General features: G+C 37.0%; 2 long non-coding RNA genes across 2 annotated transcripts; both read left to right on the top strand.

Moving 5' to 3' along the window:
- The first annotated feature begins 3,395 nt into the window (after positions 1 to 3,395).
- On the top strand, positions 3,396 to 5,490 carry LOC128017497 (uncharacterized). The gene is made up of 3 exons (XR_008184472.1): positions 3,396 to 3,446; positions 3,575 to 3,644; positions 4,559 to 5,490. It is a non-coding gene; the product is annotated as an uncharacterized LOC128017497 (long non-coding RNA).
- Positions 5,491 to 5,938: 448 nt separating this feature from the next.
- LOC128017494 (uncharacterized) lies at positions 5,939 to 11,033 on the top strand. Its single transcript, XR_008184469.1, has 3 exons — positions 5,939 to 6,385; positions 6,464 to 6,853; positions 10,681 to 11,033. It is a non-coding gene; the product is annotated as an uncharacterized LOC128017494 (long non-coding RNA).
- Positions 11,034 to 13,075: the final 2,042 nt, after the last annotated feature.

Below are 13,075 nucleotides of genomic sequence, written 5' to 3' on the forward strand. Positions count from 1 at the left end.
GGTCTCTGTTTTAACCCAGCGGGGCTGGGTTGAGGACGCGGACGTGAATGAGAGCACGCACGTCACGTCAAGCTCGTACGTCTCCAGTGCGAGCAGCCACCATTTTCTCAGCGTGAAAGAAGCGAGAAGCGAGTAAAAGACTATGGTAAGTAAATATTCAAAATGTAAAGTTATCTTTTATTGTTTACCTGGTTGTATGAAAGGCGGAAGGTTTTATGAAAGGCAGAAACAAAGGAGCTAAACGTTATATTTAAAAAACAAAAACGGCCGCGTTTTTCGCCTCAGACACGGAGGTCTTAACTGCCTCATGTAACGTTACTGAACGGAAGATGTACTTTTAATATAACGTCCGTGAATGTATTTTGTCATATTTACATAAGATTTTACATTATCTGTACTTTTTGAGGCGTTAATAGACGGTTATGATCACGGTTACGCTCATCTTAATTTGTCTGTTTTTGTATGTTTTTGTAACTGAATGTATGTTTGTCCCCTAAAGGAAACGGCATTGTGTAGTAAAGACTAGCATAATTATATTGAGGCTGTTGAAGTGGTAGCTGTTAAAAGTATGTTAATATACTTATTATTACATGTAATATTTCAGACTTGTTGAGCTCATGTCTTCATTGTCCTCGCGCTGAGAGTTAAAGACACAGAACCTGTTTATGTGAGGAGTCACAGACCTGTGTGAGGATGAGGAGGAGGTGTTCTTCTGAAGAGAGGGACAGACGGTTTAAGGAGAGTAAACTTCAGAATAACATCGTTATTTTTATTTTTACTAAGACTAAAATAATGTTTTTTTTTTTTTTAGATGTTGGAATCCAGAGACAAGATAACTTCATTCTTTTGAGACTGATGTAAGTTAAGTTGTTGTGTATGTATATGTGTGTGTGTGTGTGTGTGTGTGTGTGTGTGTATAGCCCTATTCGGAAGGGACTAGTTTTACAGGGGGTCGTTAGAGAAATCTGCGTTTCACAGACGTACTTGGTGATTTTAATCCCGTCCGAATCTGCCATGTCTGTGTTTTTCTCACACAACCTCTGTGATAATTCCAGAGCAAATTACCTACTGTTTTTCAGCAAACTCAGTGATCCTCTGAGAAAACTAATCCCGTCCGAATGCGAATGTCTGTGATTGCCTGTGATATTTTATTTCACAACGCGTTTCCTTGTGTGTTTTGGCCAACATGAATTACCGTAGATGCTCTTACCGCGCGCATGTTTCATATCTTTGCTTAGTGGCAAATAAATAATAATAAAAAAATAATACAAATAATAAAATCAAGAGCAAGATCGCATAAACTGTTAATACCGGCTATTGTAATATCAGCATCAGGTAAGATTACTCACGTTCATTTATGTACTCAGTTACATAATGTTTTAATTACATTTAATTAAAAAAAAAAGAAAAGAAAAACAAGTTAAACTAAAGGAAACACACATTAACATGGTTTTGCTATACTAGCCATTTAGTATTTATTGTGTAATAATACTAAGGCAATCATTCTGAATGAATGCAATGCACGCATTCAGAGCGCGTGATCTCAGTGACGCCCAGATGCACAAATCAGACCCTCCCACCTCTGTAATAAACACGGAGATACTAGTCCCGTCCAAATTGGTACATGAAAATCACAGACGTCAGGTGGTAAGAATCGAAACTCAAACGTAGTTTAGAAAACTAGTCCCGTCCGAATAGTGCTTATGTATATGTGTGTGTGTGTGTATATATATATGTATGTATGTATGTATGTATGTATGTATGTATATATGTATATATATTAGGGGTGTAACGATACGCGTATTCGTATTGAACCGTTCGGTACGAGGCTTTCGGTTCGGTACGCGGTACGCATTATGTACCGAACGGTTCGTTGGACTAATTAATTATATTTGGAAAATAAAGAAAAAATTGTGAAATATAATGATATGCGTTCAACAAGGTAGCCCAATAACCCAAACGACGTAACAGGCAACGCCCCTGACACCCCCGAACAAGAAAAAAAAAACACCAGCTTATATGTTTATGTTAGGCTACTCAGGTCAGGCGTTCGCTCACTCAGTACGCGCTGAAGGCTTGTTGCAAAATGGCCAATGCGTTTAACAGACCACAAATAGAAGATCCTCCAATAACCAACAGGTCTGGTGTTTGGGTGCACTTTACCAATCGATCGGGGCATCCAAACAAGCACGGTAATCAAAATGGACTAGTACTGTACTGTGTCGGAATTTCCTGAGCAGTACGATTCAATTAACAGGCCTGCACGTTATAGAAGAACTGTTATAAATAGAACGTATGCACGGGCAGTTTTGAAAACTCCACCTACTTTGCTCTTGGCATAGTGCAGCGCAAATCGCGTTGTATCTGAAGGGCAACGCTGAGCCCAGGATCCAGCGCCGCGCGTATCGCGTCCTGTGTGAAAGACCCTTTAGTCATTTTGCAACGAGCCTTCAGCGTGTGCTGAGTGAGCGAGCGCCTATAGTGGAAAACGCATGTTTTAAGAACATTCTTAATGTAATTTAGCCCCGTTACTATATTCCTTCACGAGCCCATTTCAGCCAGACCGTAATTCCTGCTTTGTTCCAAAAAACATAAGCCCTATAGAGAACCAATTGAGTAAAAACACACTCAATATAAAGAGTTATAGAGTTCCATATGAAAAGTTACATCTTTGTATTTGTTCATAACTACTACAACAATATAACATTTTCAATTTTTTTTAATAAGGAGCTGTTTTTGTTTTATACAGTATGCTGCTAAGAAAACACCATAGAAGATGGGTAAAGAATAGATCATTGTTCAATGTAAAAAAAAACAAAAAACATACTTTGTTGCCAATTTGTTCTTTTTGCTGTATCTAAAACGTACCGAACCGTACCGAACCGAACCGTGACATCAGTGAATCGTACCGAACCGAACCGTGAATTTTGTGAACCGTTACACCCCTAATATATATATATATATATATATATATATATATATATATATATATATATATATATATATATATATATATATATATATATATACACACACATACATATATATATACACATACACATATATATATACATACATGCATACATACATACATATATATATACACACACACACACACACACACACACATATATATATGTGTGTGTGTGTGTGTGTGTGTATGTATGTATGTATGTGTTCATATTTTATTGAAACCATTGATGTCCCTCTTTGCAGAACTCAAACTAACTGGAGTTAAGGACACAGAAGTCTGCTTGTGTGAGGAGGTGGTTTTCTCAGCTTCTTCTGAAGAGAGGGAAAGATAGTTTAAGGCAAGTAAACTTCATAATTTCATGTTATCAGTTGTTGTTGTTTTTTTTACTAAGAGTAAAATAATGTGTGTTTTTTGTTTTTGTAGATGTTAAAAGCCAGAGACATGGGAGAGCATCAATCTTTTGAGATTTTATGTAAGTTATTTTTAGAAAATAAATGTCTCTGTTGTCTCCTGCCGATTTACTTCACATTTTGATGCAACAACAGTGTGATTACGTGCTCATTTCATTAAAACCATTGATGTCTGTGTTTTTCATTGCAGAACTCAAACCAACTTTGGAGTTGTCTTGTCTGATTTGGAGAGTCATCATTCTTGGTCTTCGCTCTTAAAGGTAAAGTCCAAACAAAAATACATTTACTTGCCCTCAAGTCATTCCAAACCTATAAGAATTTTGTCTGTCTTTACAACATAAATTAATATATTTTTAATTTTCTCATAATATTTGTTAATCCATTTATAATTTAGATAATCAGTATTTTCAAGCCTCATAAATATAGAGTTATTGTACTAGTAATTCATTTGATATTTATATATGAATAAATCTTAAATTATATGATAGCAAACATTCAAGATTCAAGATTTTTATTCGTCACATACAAAATTATATATAGCATATATAACCAGCAGTGAAATGTGAGTCAGGTCCGCTCCACGGACAGTGCAATTATTAAAGAAAACAACACAGATGAAAATATACATAAATAAAGCTATGTAAGAATGAAATAAAAGTAAACAATAAAAATATAAGAATAAAATATAAAAAATGTATATTGTAGAATTAAATATAGAACGCAAAATAATGTGCATGAGTGTAAACTGTAGTCTTAAATATTAAGATGTACAGGGATGTACAATGTGCATATAGGCACATTGTACAATAAAACCACTATTTTATTTTGTATGTTCAAAATAAAATACTGGTCTCCCAGACCAGCAATGGAGGACACAAATTAAGAGAATATTAAATATATTCATATGTTTTCCAAAAAATGAGCAGAGTTTGTATGAGTAAAGAAGCTTTCTGAAAGCAGTATATTTATTCAAACAATATCACCTGCCCTCACACTAGTGCTACCATTATAGCATCCTGGAGCGCTGTGGTACACAGAAACAATAAACGCACACAAAGTGTTGAAACTTTAAAACAGATCATTTACCTATGCTTAAAGACGTGAATAAACCTCTATCTGAGAATTGATAGTTTAATTAAATGTTTAATTTTTTCAAATGTATTTCTCTTTCTAGGCCACTGATGAAGAGCAGGCGGTGACTGGATGAATGCTGGTCAGAGAGGAGAATCTTTTTTGCCTAAACTGATGCAGCGGTGGTTTTAAAGGAGGACGCTGCCCTGGATGATGTAGAAGATGTCAGATGCTGTGCAGATGGGGTTTCTTCATGATTACATCAGTTATGCTACAGAGATCGTGAAAATTGACCGTGATGCATGGTCTGTATTCATGGCCTATGAAACGAACTGTAAGTGTATAATTTGTAAAAAAAAAAAAAATGTTAAATGCTTTTTCTGTGTTTAGTAGAAGAGTTTAAACTCTGTCATTCATACACCTGCTCACATTTTTACACACACACACATGCGTCTGTTAAATGTTATAATATCAGAGTTAATGTTATGATTTATTTGTGTACTGTCATGCCAGAATAGTTTGAAAGAACCTAACTAATTGTAAATTTATTGCATAAGTGTTTTCGTATATTTTTATACAATATATACAATTGAACAAAGTCCAGTTTGATGTTAAGTTATATTCATCAAATGTTCAATGCTTTATTTATGAACTCTGTAGCTGTTAATGCCATCCTTTTCTGCATTTCTTCTAACATGTTACTTTTTGACTTTTCTCTTGTTTTTAATAAATATTTTCCTTTTGATAATTATTATTTGTGTGTAAAAGTGATATTTAAAATGAACAACATTTGTAGGTTTAATGCCTAGCTCAATTTGGGTTAATTTTAACGTAGAAATCCAGTGTTTCCCCACATCCTTACACACCAATTGGTGGCGGCACTCCGCAAGTTCATTTTCTGCCAGCAGGAGGCGCTAAGAGTGGGAGAGGTAGGTTTCTCCGGTAACGGCTGCAGAGCGGTGCTGAGCTCACAAACGCTGCCTTATCAAGCACATGCGAAATGATATCGAACATTTTCTAAATACAGTAGTTTTCCTTCTGAAATACATTGATAAAAAACACCCGGTCTGGTTTTTGAAACCCTGCAATGTAGTCATTTTAAACCATAAAAAAGGCAACCCAGCAGGCTGGGTTGAATATGATAATGATTGGGTTGAATATGATTGAATATGATTGCCTGGGTTCGTCCCTTTTTGACCCAGCGCTGGGTTGTCAAAATAACCCAAATTGGGTTGTTTTCAACCCAGCAGTTTTTAGAGTGTAGATAGAGGGGTTTGTAGAGAGATGCACTTTTTCTCTGTGTGTGGGAAATGTGAGGGTTGCCAGGCGACAGGGTTGCCTGGGAGCATGACTTTGATGGACAGTCACAGTGTAACAGATTGGAGACCCTGCCGTTCACAGTTTCACTGCAGCCGTGCAGACTTTGCAACAAAATGGCCGTCACTGGAGCCGCTGCTGATAAATGACTGAGGAAGGCAATTAAACAAACTAGAGCTCGAAGAGATCCAGAGACCCCCGCAGCCAAAAGCAACAAAGCCACCCACACGCACACTTGCTCACATACATATGTCCAAATTCAGCTCAAAAGCATGTTGTTGCCGCTGGCAGCTCTCAACAGAAGAGTGATTGAGTCACATGAAGATCAAAGAAAACTTTATCTTGTGTCGGTCAAAGTGGAAGAAAAAATGCTCTCAGATGCTTAAACTTCTCATTCTACAAATTTGAGGAAAAGGACTTGTAAATGTATACATTTATTACCATAAAATACTTTTTTACTCTACATTTTAAATTCATATTTCCTTTTTTTATCTTAAAAATAAAAACGACTTCTCCCCCTCCTGCTTTTGAGATCTCCTTCCAGAACCACTTCGCTCCCCTCCGCGAGACTGGACGCGACGCTGTGATCATCGGAGACTCCATCGTCCGACACGTAAGTGCTATGTTAGCCGAAGGTAAAGTGCACACTCATTGTTTGCCTGTTGCTCGTGTTCTCGATGTTTCTGCGCAGATACCCGCGATCCTGAAGGCCGACGAGAGCCCCAGAGCGGTCGTGCTTCACGCCGGGGTTAACGACACCACGCTGCGGCAGACGGAGACGCTGAAGGGGGACTTCAGCAGCCTGATCGAGATGGTTCGCAGCACGACGCCCGCGGCGATGATCGTCGTGTCAGGACCACTGCCCACGTATCGACGAGGACACGAAAGGTTCAGTAGACTTTTTGCTTTAAATGAATGGTTGTTGTCATGGTGTAAAGAACAGAAACTGCTATTTGTTAATAACTGGAATCTTTTCTGGGAGCGTCCTAGACTGTTTCGCGCTGATGGATTACACCCCAGCAGAGTCGGAGCGGAGCTTCTCTCTGACAACATCTCCAGGACACTTCGCTCCATGTGACTAGTAAGACAATTCTCAAATAACCATTATGATGAGTTTTGTTCTACACGCTAAAATGATAAAAGTACTTGCGCTGTAAAAACTATTAAGACTGTGTCTGTTCCCCGAATAGTGAGGTCAAAATATAAATATAATGTAGGATCTAGAAAAAATCTTATCGTAATTAAACCAGAAAAATGTAAAGTAAATTAACAAAAACAATTTTTAAAGTTTGGGCTCATAAATATTAGATCACTCACACCAAAAGCAGTTATTGTAAATGAAATGATCACAGATAATAGTTTTGATTTACTCTGCTTGACTGAAACCTGGCTAAAACCAAATGATTATTTTGGTCTAAATGAGTCTACTTCACCAAACTACTGTTATAAACATGAGCCCCGTCAGACTGGTCATGGCGGAGGTGTTGCAACAATATATAGTGATATTCTCAATGTTACCCAGAAAACAGGATACAGGTTTAACTCTTTTGAAATACTTCTGCTAAATGTTACTCTGTCAGACATGCAAAAGAAATCTAATGTATCTCTTGCTCTGGCTACTGTGTATAGACCACCAGGGCCGTATACAGAATTCCTAAAAGAATTTGCAGATTTCCTCTCAGACCTTCTAGTTACAGTTGATAAAGCGCTAATCATGGGAGATTTTAATATTCACGTTGATAATGCAAATGATACATTAGGACTTGCGTTTACTGACCTAATAAACTCCTTTGGAGTCAAGCAAAATGTCACCGGGCCCACTCATCGTTTTAATCATACACTAGATTTAATTATATCGCATGGAATCGATCTTACTATTATAGATATTGTACCTCAAAGTTGTAGGGGAATTTACAGTTAAAACCCAAGGACCAGATATGTCGCAATGAAGACCAGGAGTCAGAGATGAGTTCAATTAATAATAATAATAATTTTACTTGAAGAAAATAGTTTGCAATTTCATCAGCAGAAGTCAGCTTCAACACTCTCGAAGGGGTTCGCAGGCCGCCCCCAGTACAATACAAAATCAACCACAGTTATACCCTGACAGAGGATACTAATTGCGTCAATACATGAGTCAACAAAATTCTGATTGGTTCCAAAACCTAGATAAAACTCTCCAAAAACGTATATCTGATACGCTGGACACTGGCAGTTGATCGTTTGTCCTGGGACTGTCTGAGCTTCTCCCTGTACAGACAGATACTAACACACGTACACAGAGAACTTATCTAAAATTCAAGGCTTTCTAGCACTGGCGAGTGTCTTATCATTACGGTTGGATACACACACATAATATGTGGACATTAATCTTGAGGAAAAGAAATACAGCACACATAAGGTTACACATTTCACTCTTGCTATAACTTGATTAAAAGTCAAACAAGAAATCATGTAATAAAATAATTAATATCAGTATGAAGGATATGGCAAATCGGCATCCACTCCTTCAAAGTGATGATATTACAGACCATTTCTTTGTATCGTGCATTCTGCGTATAACTGATATTAACTATATGTCGCAGCGATACCGTCTGGGCAGAACTATTGTTCCAGCCACCAAAGAAAGATTTGCAAATAACCTGCCTGATCTATCTCAACTGCTATCTGTACCCAAAAATACACATGAATTAGACGAAATTACTGACAACATGGGCACTATTTTCTCTAATACATTAGAAGCTGTTGCCCCGATCAAATTGAAAAAGGTTAGAGAAAAACTTACTGTACCATGGTATAACAGTAATACTCACTCTCTTAAGAAAGTAACTCGTAGTCTTGAATGCAAATGGAGAAAAACTAACTTAGAAGTTTTTAGAATTGCATAGAAAAACAGTATGTCCAGCTATAGACAGGCTCTAAAAACTGCTAGGGCAGAGCATATACACAAACTCATTGAAAATAACCAAAACAATCCAAGGTTTTTATTTAGCACAGTGGCTAAGTTAACAAATTACCAGATGCCACCTGATTCAAATATTCCACCAACGTTAAATAGTAATGACTTTATGAATTTCTTCACTGATAAAATAGATAACATTAGAAATACAATAGCGAATGTAGATTCTACAGCATCTAACACTTCAGTTTCATCCATCGCACCCAAAGATAAACTGCAGTGCTTTACAACTATAGGACAGGAAGAGCTAAATAAACTTATCACTGTATCTAAACCAACAACATGTTTATTAGATCCTGTACCCACTAAATTACTGAAAGAGTTGTTACCTGTAGCCGAAGAACCGCTTCTCAATATTATTAACTCGTCGTTATCTTTAGGTCACGTCCCAAAACCATTCAAGCTGGCGGTTATCAAGCCTCTTATTAAGAAACCAAAACTAGATCCTAGTGTACTGGCAAATTATAGGCCTATTTCAAATCTTTCATTTATGTCTAAAATTTTTGAAAAAGTTGTGTCTGCTCAATTGAGCACCTTCCTGCATAAAAATGATCTGTATGAAGAATTTCAGTCAGGTTTTAGGCCCCACCATAGCACAGAAACTGCACTTGTTAAAATTACAAATGACCAGCCTCTTGCGTCAGACCAAGGCTGCATCTCATTTCTAGTCTTACTTGATCTTAGTGCTGCGTTCGACACCATAGATAATGACATACTCATAGATCGATTACAAAACTATACAGGTATTCAAGGGCAGGCTCTAAGATGGTTTAGATCCTACCTGTCCAATCGCTACCATTTTGTTTACTTAAATGGGGAGTCATCTCATTTATCATCAGTAAAATATGGAGTGCCACAAGGATCCGTCCTAGGTCCCCTTTTATTTTCAATATACATGTTGCCCCTTGGTAATATTATTAGAAAATACGGAATTAGCTTCCACTGTTATGCTGATGATACTCAGCTATATATCTCAACGAGACCAGATGAAACTTCCCAATTATCTAAGCTAACAGAATGTGCTAAAAATGTAAAAGATTGGATGACAAATAATTTTCTCCAATTAAATTCGGATAAGACAGAGATACTAATTATTGGACCAAAAAACACTACACAGAATCTTGTAGATTACAATCTGCAACTAGACGGATGTACTGTTACTTCCTCTACAGTCAGAAATCTGGGTGTTATATTAGACAGTAATTTGTCTTTTGAAAATCATATTTCCAATGTTACAAAAACTGCATTCTTCCATCTTAGAAACATTGCCAAGCTACGAAACATGTTATCTGTTTCTGATGCAGAAAAGCTAGTTCATGCATTCATGACCTCTAGACTGGACTATTGTAATGCACTTCTAGGTGGTTGTCCTGCTTCGTCAATAAACAAGCTACAGGTAGTCCAAAATGCAGCAGCTAGAGTCCTTACGAGGTCAAGAAAATATGATCATATTACCCCAATTTTACAATCTCTGCACTGGCTACCGATTAAGTTCCGTATCAGTTACAAATTATCATTACTTACCTATAAGGCCCTAAATGGTTTAGCTCCTGCGTACCTAACTAGCCTTCTACCACGTTACAACCCATCACGCACCCTAAGGTGACAAAACGCTGGACTTTTGGTAGTTCCTAGGATAGCAAAGTCCACTAAAGGAGGTAGAGCTTTCTCACATTTGGCTCCCAAACTCTGGAATAGCCTTCCTGATAATGTTCGGGGTTCAGACACACTCTCTCTGTTTAAATCTAGATTAAAAACACATCTCTTTCGCCAAGCATTCGAATAATGTATCTTTTATTTGTGAGTGTAGTTGCATCTGATCAAAGGCGCATTTTTATTCATTAGTTTGGGTTAAACTAATTTTACTTTGTTGGATCAGCAGCTATGCTAATGATGTCTCTATTTTGTTTCTATGTTTCGCCACGGGATTCACATCCCGCGGTAACTAGGATTTACACAAGCTCCAGTCTGGATCCAGAACACCTGAGAAGAGATGATGCTGACCCTCAGAGGACCTCAGATGATGCCAACCCTGAATCAACAAACAGAACCAACAATTATTGCTAAATGTGTGACTGAATCATATAATAACTTAATTAATAATATTGATAGTTCATCGTCTAGCTGACTACGTCTTGTATTATTATTATTATTTTTATTTTTTCTAAAATCCTGTCAAATGTGCACAAACTACTAGCTACTACTAAATATTGTAGAAACATAATTTTCTGTAAAGTTGCTTTGTAACGATTTGTTTTGTAAAAAGCGCTATACAAATAAACTTGAATTGAATTGAAAAAAATATTTATGCAGTATTTATTCAGAATATTTACATTTATTAATTTAGCAGACACTTTTATTCAAAGTGACCTACAGCACAAATGAGGAGCATCTCACAGAGACAGAAAGCCAATTGTAACCAGATTAAGGTGTGTTTTATAAAACATAAACAGTGGTTTTATTTTAATGTCAGGGACTCCAGTTTTTACAGAACACACAAATATTCAGCATTTCCATGCAAGGTATTCATAAGCTATTTGTCAGCTTTGTATTAGGAGCCCTTTGGAACTTCCTTTCCTAATAAGATATTAATTGAAATCAAAAAGAGCTTTTCTTCCAGGTAAGTTTACATGCACAAGGATTTTGTTTTAGTGACAAAGCTCCAACAGAACAAATAGAATGACAGTGACAAGATAATAAAAACAAATAATAATTAAATAAGTAAATAGGAAATAATAATATACTAATATATATATATATATATATATATATATATATATATATATATATATATATATATATATATATATATATATATATATATATTTATATATATATATATATATATATATATATAAGAAAGTATGCAATATACCAAATACATAATAGATAATATTTGTGTGTACATGTATATTTTTGCAATGTGGGAGGCCTGACATTGCAGTAGTGGATCCAAGTGCAGGCTTTATTCAACAGAGTGGTCAAAACAAGCAGGGTCAACACCCAGCAAACAGGTATAATCCAGGGTGAAAAAAGAGAGTAATCTACAAATCAGGCGAAGGTCAGGGCAGTACGCAAACCTTTGGGAGGAGAGAGATTTTGCGATATAGTAACATTCATACTGTAATCTACTCAATCAATCACCTTTATTTATATAGTGCTTTAAACAAAATACATTGCGTCAAAGCACTGAACAACATTAATTTGGAAAACAGTGTCTCAATAATGATAGTTAAAGGCAGTTCATCATTGAATTCAGTGATGTCATCTCTGTTCAGTTGAAAATAGTGTCTGTTTTTATTTGCAATCAAGTCAATGATATCGCTGTAGATGAAGTGACCCCAACTAAGCAAGCCAGAGGCGACAGCGGCAAGGAAACGAAACTCCATCGGTGACAGAATGGAGAAAAAAACCTTGGGAGAAACCAGGCTCAGTTGGGGGGTCAGTTCTCCTCTGACCAGACGAAAACCAGTAGTTCAATTCCAGGCTGCAGCAAAGTCAGATTGTGCAGAAGAATCATCTGTTTCCTGTGGTCTTGTCCTGGTGCTCCTCTGAGACAAGGTCTTTACAGGGGATCTGTATCTGGGCTCTAGTTGTCCTGGTCTCCGCTGTCTTTCAGGGCAGTAGAGGTCCTTTCTAGGTGCTGATCCACCATCTGGTCTGGATACGTACTGGATCCGGGTGACTGCAGTGACCCTCTGATCTGGACACAGACTGGATCTCGTGGCCACGGTGACCTCGGAACAAGAGAGAAACAGACAAATATTAGCGTAGATGCCATTCTTCTAATGATGTAGAAAGTACGGTGTTATGTGAAGTGTTTCCGGTTCCGGTTTACCTAATTAATGCAGCCTAAAAAATCCTTTAACGAATTTGGATATTAAAAGCATATTACTATGTTATGTGTATGCCAGGTTAAAGAGATGGGTCTTTAATCTAGATTTAAACTGCAAGAGTGTGTCTGCCTCCCGAACAATGTTAGGTAGGTTATTCCAGAGTTTAGGCGCCAAATAGGAAAAGGATCTGCCGCCCGCAGTTGATTTTGATATTCTAGGTATTATCAAATTGCCTGAGTTTTGAGAACGTAGCGGACGTAGAGGAGTATAATGTAAAAGGAGCTCATTCAAATACTGAGGTGCTAAACCATTCAGGGCTTTATAAGTAATAAGCAATATTTTAAAATCTATACGATGTTTGATAGGGAGCCAGTGCAGTGTGGACAGGACCGGGCTAATATGGTCATACTTCCTGGTTCTAGTAAGAACTCTTGCTGCTGCATTTTGGACTAGCTGTAGTTTGTTTACCAAGCGTGCAGAACAACCACCCAATAAAGCATTACAATAG

The sequence above is a fragment of the Carassius gibelio genome, chromosome A7, assembly GCF_023724105.1.
Source record: "Carassius gibelio isolate Cgi1373 ecotype wild population from Czech Republic chromosome A7, carGib1.2-hapl.c, whole genome shotgun sequence".
Lineage (NCBI taxonomy): Eukaryota > Metazoa > Chordata > Actinopteri > Cypriniformes > Cyprinidae > Carassius > Carassius gibelio.